A 12,325-nucleotide genomic window follows, 5' to 3' on the forward strand; every position below is an offset into this window, starting at 1 on the left:
TCTATGTATCATTGAGTAAATCTTAACCACTCATTATTAAAAAAGAATTTAAGGATTGCAGTCATGTCCCAGGGGTGGTCACAGGCAATGAAGAGATAAAGTTTAACAAAGCAGTTATATTCCCTGCCCCCAGGGAAGGTCCAGTGTAGTAGGAAAAAACTAAATTAATAAAATGATGATGCAAATACATCTGAAATGGGAACTAAGATTGATCTTATGAATAAAAGGTTTAAAGCAATAGGACAATGTAAGATAAAGAGAGGCATTCCTCTTTTACGGATTTGGGATTGAGGGTAGTTGGGGGGACTTTTAGATCAGATATCAGGAATGAATTGGCGTTACATAAATGAAAAGATGTTACGGGGAAGGAGAGGAAAAACACTACAGACTATCACGGTCAAAGGTCTTGAAATGAGTGGAGCCTAACACATTTGAAGAAATAAATATATCACAAGAATGCATAAGTTTAATTGTTTCCTGGAAGTGTTTCACACTGGAACCAAGCTTTTGTGATGTCCTCCAAGCACCGTGTAATTCTAATGAATGGTTAATCTCTATTCTAGTTTGGGGGCATGGGACAGAATGCATTCTGGGATTCATATGGCCCACATTTTGTTTTCAATTACATTGATCAAGTTTAACTAAATCCAACAAGAACGTGAACCTTCATCCCAGAGAAGCAACTGGGGGTTAGAGCTGAGAATCTTCTTTTCATGTAACGTGGGAAAAGAAGATTCTCAGCTCTAACCCCCAGTTGCTTCTCTGGGATGAAGGTTCACATTCTTGTTGGATTTAGTTAAAGTTGATCAATTGGGGAGTTTACTGTCACATGGGGGGACCCTATACGCTAGCAAGTGTACTATTCTTTATTGTAGATCAACTCTCCACTTGGCTGTGTCATTCGGAGCATGTGCTAGACCCTGAATACTCCACCCTACCCATAACTCCCTCACTTCCTTTTTCAGCACTAAGTGAGTAGGAATGAGAAGTGTACTCTCAACTTAGAAAAAAGCCCATTACGTAGCTGTAGTGGATCCTATGGACAATGAATTTAACCCCAAAATCCAGACTGATCATCTTAGTCCCAATAATAGGCATAAGAAAAAATCTAGTCTCGAATTCTCACTAATCCAGAATAACTTCAAGTTTTTTTCAATCAAAGGCCATTGGACTTCGGGCATGGAAATTTTCTTCCCTAAAATTAGCTTATTTTAATTACATGTCAAGTTACAGGTTAGGTTGACCAGACGTTCAACCACACGTTACAGTCCGATTCCTAAATGACAAAATGTGGAGGGCTTTTCTCTGGAGATTTTTCTTGTTTTTAAAGTGAGACACTCCAAGTTTTCAGATTGTTACTTTGGATGTGAGAGAGCAAACAGCTCTACGTTTTTTTATAAAAATACTTTGTATTGATTCATCTGTTTTTACCCTGGGTAATTTCCACATTCCACACACCCAGTTTTTTCAAAACACCGAGTGTCTCCAGATTTCTGGAGGACAGACCAGTTTGTCATTCTAGTTTATGCATTTTTCACTGATGTATAATAATCCAGTACATAAATCTAACACAAAATACTCTTTTTTTGGTTGGTGGATTTTTGTTGTTTACTGATTTTGGCTTATGAGAACAAAGTTTCTCTCACATTCTTTTTGCATATATCCTGAAGCCCTGTCTCTAGGTGTGGTGTGGGGCAGCTTAGTCATTGCTACGATTCACTTCACCTCAACCAGAAATTTCCAAATTACTCCCTAAATTGACTGATGCAATTTATAACTTGTATCTGCAGTTTGTAAACTTCTACTTGCTTCATCCTCCCTCCTACAATTGACATTGAAATACAAACAAAACAGCAACAAGAATGAACGAGTGCTTATTGGCTTAAAATTAACAATCTTATTTGATCAGCACCACAGCCCTTAAGGAGAAAGTATCATCACTGCTTAAACAGGAAGACATACAGTCTCACAGATGGGCTGTCACTTGCATGAGGTGGCACAACACAGTGCTGATTTCAGGTGCTGACAATGCAGGGGTAGCCGTACCATGCAGTGCCTGGTGAAGAGAGAGGAGCATGCAGAACCCTCTGGGTGTTGGGGTAGCATTCAGGGCATGCACAGTCCAGGTTGGATGTAAATTTTAGTCCATCGATTCTGTTATTCAACCACATTACCTGAGTCCCAGTACTTTCAGCTGAAGACATGGAGACTTGGAAACTCACATCAGGGATTGTGGAAACTATGAAGAAGACATTTGCAATGGACAATGTTGGAACAGAGCATGAGGCGAAGAGGAGGTTGGGCGCAAAATCTTCATGTTGGATGTGGCATCATGTTGCAAGTGTGTGAGAAGATACGAAAAGACAGCAAAGTGACAGACAAGCAAAACAGGCTCATGGGAGAGGAACCTCCTCCAAGGAGAATTCCCAACCTCCAATCATTGCCTCTTGCACTGGTGATATTGTTTTCTTGTCTTTAGTTCCTCAGTACGAAGTTCACACATCTGAAGGTCCACCTCTTCAGAACCTTCTTCGTCATCAAAACTTTATGTGTGTGGTTTTGCTGAGGTTCCACTAGCCCCACAGGGCGCATGCAGCTCCATCCTCAGTAAACCTCTTTGTTTCTTCTCTGGCTGTGCAATGCCTGAAATACTAACACACCTAGGGCCACCAGGATCAAGCCAGACAGGCCCATGTGGATGAGAATCATTACTATGAAATCTGGGAGTGGTTGACCTGGGGACAGTGGGACAGAGAGGTCATTGAGGGTCATGACAGGTCACATTCAACACAGCATCCTAGAATGGAGGTTTTGATCTCCATCCCCTTGAACAGGTCATCCCCTGTGTGCGTCCCACTCCCCAAGATGAACATACTAGGTTACTTACCATTTTGGAATCTGGCATCTTCACTGATGGAGTGATGTTAATAGAAGGCTCTGAGAATGAGGAAAGCAGAGAGGATAAAGCGACAAACATCCCAACATTCTCTCTAGGCTCTCTTTTATTATTTCCTACTCACGTCAGCATTTTTATCTGCTTTCACAATGAACCCTATCCTGGCTTTGGTGAGATGACATAGCTATGGTGTCTGGTTTCCTTGCATTTATATGTTGTTTCTGGGTCTGATGTCTAGAAGTTCACAAACGAGGGTGACTTTGGTGATCAAGGACAGGCTTCTTTTTCTAATTCAGACCTGGAAACTCATGGTCAGAAGTGAAAAAGGCTTTTTCAGAATTTGAAGTTCCAAGGGGAGGCTGAGAGTAAACAGTCTCAGCTCCTGCCTCCCAGAGGATCCCACCCATAACCCAGATGCCTAGAATAAACACCTCTTGTGTAATCTCTTCTGGCACCTGGATCCTTGAGGGAGTAGTGATGGTTCCTGGGAAGTCTGCACTGGGTTGGTGAGGGACAGACCATCACTCTTCTCTATACCATCAACCTTGGTAGCTTACTTCAGGCTCAGACCACTGACTCTCCCTCTCCTCTGAGCATCACAGAGGTAATAACTGCCCCATCCTCACGGTCCCTCTAGGCCTCCTGGCCCTGACCCTAATGTTCACCCTCACACCTGCTCCCCTGGGATTCAGACCCCTCTCCTGAGTATTGGGAACAGCGTTGGTGTGAGTTTAGGAGCTACTCACTGCCCAAGAATGACAGGTACTCACCACCCATGGGGTCAGGACCTGGTGGTGAGGGGCTGGGACACCCAGAGGTTCTGATTCAGAGATGGAGACAATAGGAGGAGAATGAGTATGGGTGCCTCTGTCTTCTCTAAGCAAGATTCCCTGTAGGTTCATCCACAACTTATTTCAGCCTGCTCTCTTCCTTCAACCCTGTTTGAGAATTCAGGGAAAGGATGCTGAGGGGTGGGTTGTCCTGGTCTATGTCCACCCTCTCATGGACTGGATCCTCTTCTTGTGAAACTTCACTCTGTACTCCCCTTATTTCCAACATTTCCTAGGACTTTCCTGAGGACAGTACCCTGAACTGACCATCAGTTCAGGGAGGACAGAAGCTGGGCTGCTCACCTGAAACCATGAGCTCCAGAGAGTCACTGGGTTGTGACAACAGGTAGGGAGAGGTACTGTGTGAACCACAGCACCTGTAGCTTCCCTGGTGTGCTGAAGTCACAGGGCTTATTGTGAAGATGGCCTGGTTCAGCCCAACTGACACCTGGGATCTGAGAAATGGGGGGGGGGGGGGATTAACTTCCCCCTCCTTGGACAGAAGGTAAGTGTCCACTGGGCTCTCTGACTCACACCACAGGGTCACATTCTTTCCTGAGGGACCTGGCTGTGCCCAGAGGGAGAGTTTGCAAGGAATCTGTCCTAGAGAGAAGAAGAAAGGGTGAGTAGCTGCCCCTACCTCCACCTTGGTTCTGTGCTGAGAATTCACAGGTCCTCACTCTGAGGACCCATCCATTCTAGTTTGTCGCTATTATCTCTGACTTCCTCACTCTCCACCTTCCTTTCCTGTCCTTCTTTTTCTGCCTAGCTGGTGACTCCACACACATTCCTACCCCCTGACCATCACATCAGGGGCTGCCAGGCAGGGTCTATTCAGAGTCACAACACTTGGGACCAGGACTTCCAGGAAGTCATTGGGGGCCAACCACTTTTGGGAGAGGTTATATCCACCTTAGCATCTGTACTGACCCCCATGGGCATGGCTCACACAGCCCAGGGGGATGTTGGCCTGAGAGAGCTCAGCCTAGGGCTGCCAGCCAAGGAGTTGGAGAAGTTCACCTGTCCCCTCCTTGGACAGAGCAAATCTGTTGTATCTGAAGTCAGAGCTACAGTGAAAGATCAGGCTCTCTCCAGGGACCATGATGGGGCCCTGCTGGGTCTGGAGGGAGGGCTTCCTATACAGTCCTAGGACAGAAAGACAAGCAGAGGACCTGAAGGGACAGGTTCCTCCCAAATACCTCCCTTCCCTCATCTTGGGCCTCAACGATTTCCTGTCGGTCACACTCTGAGTTTCTGGCCCAGGATCTCTATGCTGCCCTCACTGTACCTTCCCTCCTGGGGCTCCCCAGCAACAAGACTCCCCATAACTTCCCTGAGGCCTCAAAGTGTTTTTTGTCAGGATTGGGCTTCCTCACCTGGGACCAGGAGCTTCAGGGTGTCACTGGATTGAGACCACACATGCGGATTGGTCCGAAATAGCCATAGCATCTGAATGTCCACCTGTGGTTGGGGGTCATGGGGCCCACAGGGAACAAGGCGTGAGAATGCCTACTGGAATGTGGCTGTGAGTCTAGGGTCCAGGAGCGCTTGTGTTCTCCTTCCTTATAGAAAATGAATCTGTCATACCCCTGCCATGAGCCACAGTGGAGGATCACGTTTCCTCTCGTGGTTACCACAGGGCTTGGAAGGGCTAACAGGGTGGGTTTTCTGTAGGCTCCTAGGAAAGAAGGAGGCAGATGTGTTCAATTGGGGCTCATACTTCCATCCTTATCGCCCATGGCTGGGCTGTGAGAGCAGACCTCTTCCCTGATGGCCAGAGCCTGAGGCTGACCTTGAGTGTCCTCTCACCTGTCACCACCACCTCTAGGATGTTACTGAGTGCTGACTGGACACTGTGGCTGTGATAGAAACAGCAATATCGCCCTGTATAGTTGTTTGTCATGACTTGAATGGGGAACTTGTTTTTTTTTCTGGGCTCCAGTGGATTCTGTCCGACCCGGGGCATTGAGCTTTCTTCTTTTACCAGATAGTACTTCACAGCCTCCATGCTTCCCTGACACCAGACGGTCATGGGCTTCCCCCAGGTGATCATGCAGCCTGGTTCAGGCCAGATGATGGGTTTTGGAAGAGTCCCTGGAAAGATAGCAGAGGCTGGATTTTAATGGGCTTATTCACATAAACCCAGTTCCCTCCATTCTCACCCACGAGGTGCCTTTGAAACTCATCATTATTCCAGGACAAGGACCTGGGAAACCTGGGAAAGACTCACTTGGCTTCACTTGAATCCTCCTCTCCCCCCAACCCAGACTCAGCACTGGAAGAGAGATCCCAGTAAGATGTCCCTGATGCCTAAGCAGATCCTCTCCTCCCCTTCTATCTCCAGATGCCTTGGGTCAGACAAGGTCTGGCCTGAGCCAGGGACCCCTCCCACACCAGTGTTCCCTTCTCCCTCCTTGAATCTCATGAAGGCAGAGCAGGGAAGTTAGGATGGCAGTCATGGCGTCTCCCCCTACTGTATTTATCTGTGCAGATGAGACCACGGCTCTCAGCAGAACACACAGACACACAGGATGTGGCCCGCTGGGGGATGTGTCATGTCAGCAGCCCTATAAGGGGAACAGCCCTTCCCAGCACCCTGGCTCTCCTTTCCCCAGGGCTGGGATTAAGTGGGCACTAGGCTGTCTGGAGATATTTCAAATAGAAATGAGGTTTCTCCTGACCCTGGTGCTGTCTGTCTGATCTTCACCCATCTCAAAAGGGCTGGGTGTAGCAGTCAATAGATCTTGGTGCCAATCCTGAGTCACCCCTCCCAGACTGAATGTGACCAAGGCGACGTCACCTCCCTTCTCAGAGACTATTCAAAAAATGACATCTCTACTCCCTCAGCTTATTGTGCAACCTGTAATTATTGGGCCATTATCTTTGCCTGTCATCACGCCAGTCCCTAGAGATTTTGCAGGAAGACATATTCATACTCTGCCCTGTAGAGCTCAGGTTCACAGAGACAAAGGTCAATAGCTAACTATACGGTTAAAGTCTAGTTACGCCGTGACTGTGAGTACAAAAAGAAATACAGAGAAATGTATGAAGAAACCATGATCCTTCCTCCTGCCCTCACACAGTTTTTTATTTTTCCCCTATTAGAAAGACCCCATCATGGACCTCTTTTTTTCTTATTTACAGCATCTTTACCCCCATGTTCCTGGGAACGAACCTCTAAGGTTTTTCTGTCTCCTCCATGCTTCTTGTGTCCTTGGGCAGAATTTTCCTCTCATACTGTGGTTCTGTCTTTGAGTTTCAGGGAATGGTGAGTTGTGTTTGAACTCTGATTTGAGAGTACAATTTGATTTTTATTTAATTTTGAGCCTCTCATTCCCTTTCTGTAAGATCTTGAGCAGCAATGTCCCTCCTCTGAGACTCTTTTTCCTCTTGGAGTGTGTTGTAATGAAGCCCACTCCTCAGAGTGGTTGTGGGAGTTAGTGATGCCTGGATATGAAGAGGCTCAATCCTTGTTAATTTCCAGACCAGTTTAAGACACGAGGGATCGGGACCCAAGAGGATCATGGTGTCAGGCTCCACCGTCAAAGTGGAGGATGGTCGTGCTGCCCAAGAACTGTCTTCTGAACATCAAGAAAAGCTCCATATAATAGTTCTGAAATATCCAGAATATCACAGACATGCATAAAAATAGAAATGAAAGTTCCCACAATGTAGAGGGAACCACAGCAAAGAACTAAGGCCAAAGATGGTAAGTCACTGGTACCTGAAACCTGTGAGGGGTCATTAGGGCAGAGGCTCCACCTCTGTGTGGACAGAGAAGAGGAAGACCTGGGCTTTCAGGGGCTGAGAGAGGTCTGGGCCCCCAGGTAAGGTGGGAAGGTGTGGCACCCCCTTTCTCATGTTTGGTGGCAGGCATCAAAATATCTCTGCTCACTGACCAAGACCAAGGCCAGCAATGAGCTTAAATAGACAGTTAAGATACATTGACTATAGAATGAGATGGGCCAGCATTTATCTCCTGTGAGATCAGAGTTGAAAGAGTGAGAATAATGTCTGACAACAGACCAAGATATAATTGATTTAACACTTATAGGGACAAAAGCAGACAAACCATGAGCTAGGGTGCATAAATTTCCAAATAAAACTTGTGTCTTGACCCTCCATGATAAAGTAAGGAAGCTCAAGTTTAAACTTTAAAAAATAATCCTAAAATTACTTTGTGGTGAAAAAGGAATTTATCCTCAACAGAATGACAGACTTGTTGGAACCAGACTCCCAAAGCAAATATAGGTCCCAGGAGATACTGGAAAGATATCGACAAGGAATTAATTGTGAGTATATTTTTTTTTTTTTTTTTTATATAGAATTCTATACTGAGACAAATATTTATTAAGGGTCAATAATTTAACATTGTACTGGAGATGCCAGACAGTGCAATATGGCTAGGCAAAGAAAAAAAATGCATAAGGATTGATAAAGAATAAATAAAATAAATTTATTCTCAGATTACACATGACTTACATAGAAGGTAATGAGTCTACAATGAAGCTATTGTAATAAGTGAGTATAGTAAGTTTGCAGGATACAAAGTTAGTAATAAAAAAATTGAATTCTACATTGTAACAACACAATTGCAAGTTGTAATAATAACACAATTAATAATCCGCGAGGCCTTGGAGGAGGCAGGCGTCCTGTTGCTGCGAGCCCGCCCGGGACCCGCCGCCGCACCTGGGCCTGCTGGGTCGGGGCTGGGGCCAGGGCAGGGCCGGAGCCAGGCTGCGCTCTCCCGCCGCCGCCTCACCTGGCCGCTGGGCGCGCTCGCGTCCGCAGCGACCCACGCCACTTCCCACGCCTGTGCGCGCGCCTGGGCTGCTCGCCGGACATCTGGGCGCCGCACGACTGGAGCGCCTGGCTGCCACCGCTCGTGCGCCCCGGCGGCCCTCGCTTGGACAGGGCCTTCCTTCCGTGCTGCCTGAGCGAACCGCTGGCCGCGGGTCCGGACGTGGCCAGGGTGGTGGGCTGCTAGTGGTCATCTCCGTCAGAAGCAACTGAAAGGTTCCTATCAAAAGCAATTTGGTTGGCACCCTTACAGTTCTACCAAATAAGAAGACTAGAAAATTTGGCCTCTCTCTCAGACTTGCACAAATTGTGTTTGCATCGCGCCTTAGAAGGGAGGGAAGGATGGCTGCCGAGCACATTATTAACTGCTGATGGGGCACTCCAGCTTTTACCAGGAGCTGCAGTGTACTGGGAAGATTCAGACACTTTAGAAAATAATGTATCCACTGAGAAAAAATTGAAGACATCATGAAGGAGGGCAAGAAATTTCACTGAGTAGTGATGTGTGATCGCCATCTTTGTAATATCCGCGTGACTGTTCAAAGTATAAACATGTTTATCCTAAGCCCTTTGTAAGTAGGTAAGAGCCATATGTAGGGTATTGCTTCTTTGGAAGATGGCCTAGTTGAAGTAGTCCTAATGAATGAGGGTTGACTAAACTTGCTTGAAATTTAAGGAACCCTGTGCTTGTAAAAGTTATAGAACATTGTTATGTCAAGTGCATTACTGAACTCTCTTGCTTATTTTATTCCTTAAACCTTACAGTGTGCCACAACTATAAGGTATTAATGATCTTGTTACCAAAATGAGAAAAAGATTTCACAAGGGTTTCTACTATGGCAAAAGTTTAAATAAGATGTTCTGCTGTCGTTTTTCTCCCAGTTGTTCAGTGTGTTAGCACTGGTCCAGTGCTTAGAAGGTTGATTCATCAGTTCCTTAGGCTTTCTGCTGGAATTGGGTGACATATCAGATGGGGAACAGTAGACTGAGACAAACTTCAAGTGGTAATGTCATTATTTTCATGCTGTGTCTTTAGCTTTGATGATTAAGTACAATTCCATTTAAAACCAAATATAACATGTTGCGAGGGAAGCCTATGTATGACTCAATATGTCAAGTCATGTGTGAGAGTCACAGAAATAATTCTTATTTATGTACAAGCTCTGAAGATTCCAGCCTCTCTGAAAAAAATCATTCACAGATGTACTGTAGATGACTGAAAGATTAAAACAAAAGCTTTTGAAGTAGAAGCGTGTGGTTTCAGAGCCTACAGAGAGCAAATTAAAATTATTGCAAATGGAAGAAGTGTAGTGAGATGTCCAATTTGGAGTGCACATAATACTGCAAAAACAAAAATCCTGAAGTAGAAAACAATTAAAAAAAAAAAAAAGCATAAGAACAAGTCATTCTTTTGAGGATGGGTTTTCCAGAAGTTTCTGTAAGAGCTGATGGAACCAGATGACATACTAGTTAAGGAAGCCCTTTGGTTTTAGCCTTTTGTTCCCTCAGCCTTCTAGAGCATTCTATATCAAAACTCCTTTGCTCCAGGACACTCTTATCTGAGTGCTCTGCTGTGTCAGACTATGCACAGAAAGCTCTAGGCAAGAAATCAATGCCCATTTCCTACTTCACTCAGTCAGTGACCTTCAAATGGCTATAAGATATAGTCTGCGTCTTTAGATAGTTGCTGTGTTGAGTGTTTCAATTGCCCAACTCTTAATAAACATCGGTTCTAATGGGGTGTAGGCTGGAATCATCTGGAATGGTAGTCTGTTCTAGGCCATGACTACTCAGTTTTTGGTTCTGTTCTCCTTAAAAGGGTGACCGGAGATTCTAACTTCAGAATTGAAACATTGGTAGGAGAAAGAGGAAGAGGAAACAGAGATTATAGAAGATGTAGAATAAACTTAGTTTTATGGTTCTGAAGGCAGAGATACAGAGTTTTGCAGAAAGGCTAGGAATCAAATAGCCAGAAACTGTATTAAATGCACTGAATTTAATAGTTTAATACTGGTTTTTTAGCATATGCATTTAGCATCCATTTCACATCCCTTTGGGTCACCACTGATATCACATTTGATATGATTGACGCTTCTGTAGGTCTCAGGATTGTGCAGACTGTCTCCCACTTCAAGGATACCATGTGTCTCCCCATATTTCTGTGTAAGGATCTTATCGGAAACAAGTGTAGCTCAAAACTGTGAAGAATCTAGCAATCCCCAGGAGAACCTAAATGAATAGAGGATGTAAGCGAATGGCTATATACCCATGTGTCTTGTTCTTTTTAAGGAAATTTCTGGATAGTATTCTGTACACTATTACAGATGCTGGTGGAGGCTTGTCCACATGACCTACAGCAGAGATAACTCAGTAATTTTTCCTGCACGCATGTCCTCGTCTTAGGTCCTGCTTTTGGAATAGCAGAGAACTGAAACTGTCGTGAGATTTGTGTTCATGGATACGATCCCTTCTCTAACTCCTCAACATTCCCAACCCTAACTAGTCTAGGAGTCTTTTTTGAGTTTTGCTCGTTTATTCATCTACTCATCATTGAGTAAATCTTACCGGTTTTTATTGCAAAGGAATTTAAGCATTTCAATCACGTCCCAGTGGTGGTCGCAGGAAATGAAGAGATAAAGCTGAGAAAGCAGTTATATTCCCTGCCCTCAGGGAAGGTCCGGTGTAGTAGGAAAAAACTACATTAATAAAATGATCACACAAATACATCTAAAATTGGAACTAAGATGGACCTTATGAATTAAAAGTTTAAAGCAATAGGACAACAAAAGATAAAGACAGACATAAACTATTTTATGAATTTGGGATTGAGGGTATTTGGGGGGAATTTTAGATCAGGTGTCAGGAATGAATTGGCATTGCATAAATAAAGAGATGTTATGCGGAAGGAGAGGAAAAGCATTACAGACTGTCATGGGCCAAGATCTTGAAATGAGTGAAGCCTAACACATTAGAAGAAATAAATATATCACGGGAGTGTTTAAGTCCAATTGATTCCTGGAAGTGTTTCGTACTGGAACTGAGCCTTTGTGACATGCTCAAAGCACTACTTAATTGGAATGAATGGTTAATCTCTCTTCTGATTTGGTGGCATATTCTGGGATTCATATGACCCACATTTCATTTTCAATTACATATCATGTAACGTGGGAAAAGGAAATTCTCAGCTCTAATCCCCAGTTGCTTCTCTGGGATGGGGGTTCACGTTCTTGTTGGATTTAGTTAAAGCCGATCAGTTCGGGAGTTTACTGTTATATGGGGGGGGGCCCATACGCCAGCATGTGTACTATTCTTTATTGTAGATCAACTATCCACTTGGCTGTGTCATTCGGAGCATGTGCTAGACTCTGAATACTCCACCCTACCCATAACTCCCTCACTTCCTTTCTCAGCGCTACTAAGTGAGTGGGAATGAGAAGTATACTCTCAACATAGACTAAAGCCCTGGCCTGATCCACAACCATTGCTTAGCTGTAGTGGATCCTATGGACAGTGGACTTAACCCCAGAATTCAGATTGATCATCTTAACCCCAATTAAAGGCATGAGAAAAGACTTAGTCTTGAATGTTCTCTAACCCAGAATGACTTCATTCCAAGCTTTTTTTCAATCAAAGGCCATTAGACTTAAGACGGGGGAAAATTTTTCCCTAAAATTTAGCTTTTCTTATTTACATGTCAAATTACAGACTAGGTGGACCAGATTTTCAAGCAGATGTTCCAGTCGGATTTCTAAAGGACAATACGTGGAGGGCTTTTCTCTGGAGCTTTTTCCTGTTTTTA

The 12,325-nt window shown here is 44.5% G+C and overlaps 2 pseudogenes; one reads left to right on the forward strand and one right to left on the reverse strand.

The window, feature by feature from the left end:
* Positions 1 to 2,015: 2,015 nt before the first annotated feature.
* Positions 2,016 to 6,620, reverse strand: LOC126086192 (leukocyte immunoglobulin-like receptor subfamily A member 6; annotated as a pseudogene).
* A 629-nt stretch (positions 6,621 to 7,249) lies between these two features.
* Positions 7,250 to 9,110, forward strand: LOC126086193 (acyl-coenzyme A diphosphatase NUDT19-like; annotated as a pseudogene).
* The last annotated feature ends 3,215 nt before the right edge of the window (positions 9,111 to 12,325 follow it).

This window comes from Elephas maximus, chromosome 11 (assembly GCF_024166365.1).
Source record: "Elephas maximus indicus isolate mEleMax1 chromosome 11, mEleMax1 primary haplotype, whole genome shotgun sequence".
Classification (NCBI taxonomy): Eukaryota; Metazoa; Chordata; class Mammalia; order Proboscidea; family Elephantidae; genus Elephas; species Elephas maximus.